The sequence below is a fragment of the Apium graveolens genome, chromosome 10, assembly GCF_009905375.1.
Source record: "Apium graveolens cultivar Ventura chromosome 10, ASM990537v1, whole genome shotgun sequence".
Taxonomy (NCBI): domain Eukaryota; kingdom Viridiplantae; phylum Streptophyta; class Magnoliopsida; order Apiales; family Apiaceae; genus Apium; species Apium graveolens.
Window position 1 is genome coordinate 101,013,976 of NC_133656.1, and position 750 is coordinate 101,014,725.

Consider the following 750-nt stretch of genomic DNA (forward strand, 5'->3'; position numbering starts at 1 on the left):
AGAACCTCTGCAACTGCTTCACATGGATTTGTTTGGACCAGTCAATGTATTGTCAATCTCAAAGAAAAATTTTTGCCTAGTAATTGTAGATGATTTCTCAAAGTTCTCTTGGACCTATTTCCTAAAGTCCAAAGATGAAGCTAGTGAAATCATCATCAATCACATAAGGCAAGTTAACAATCATCCTGATTTCAAAGTTAGAAGAATCAGGAGTGACAATGGAACTGAGTTCAAGAACTATGTCATGAGAGTATTCTGTGAGGAAAATGGGATCTTGCATGAGTTTTCAGCAACAAGGACTCCACAACAGAATGGAGTAGTGGAAAGAAAGAATAGATCTATTATTGAAGCTGCAAGGACAATGCTTGAAGAATCAAAATTACCAACATATTTCTGGGCTGAAGCTGTCAACACTACATGCTACACTCAGAACATCTCTCTGATTAATCAAGCAAAATGCAAGACACCTTATCAATTGTTCAAAAACAAGAAGCCAACTCTGAACTTTCTTCATGTCTTTGGCTGTAAATGCTATATTCTGAGAAATCAAACTGATCAAAATGGGAAGTTTGATGCTAAAGCAGATGAAGGAATTTTTGTTGGATATGCTGTTGGTAAAGCATATAGTGTCTACAATCTAAGAACCAACATTGTTGTTGAATCTATACATGTTGTGTTTGATGATAAAAAGATTGAAGGACTAAAAGATGGAGATTACCATGAGAGCCTCAAATTCGACAATGTTGAGAT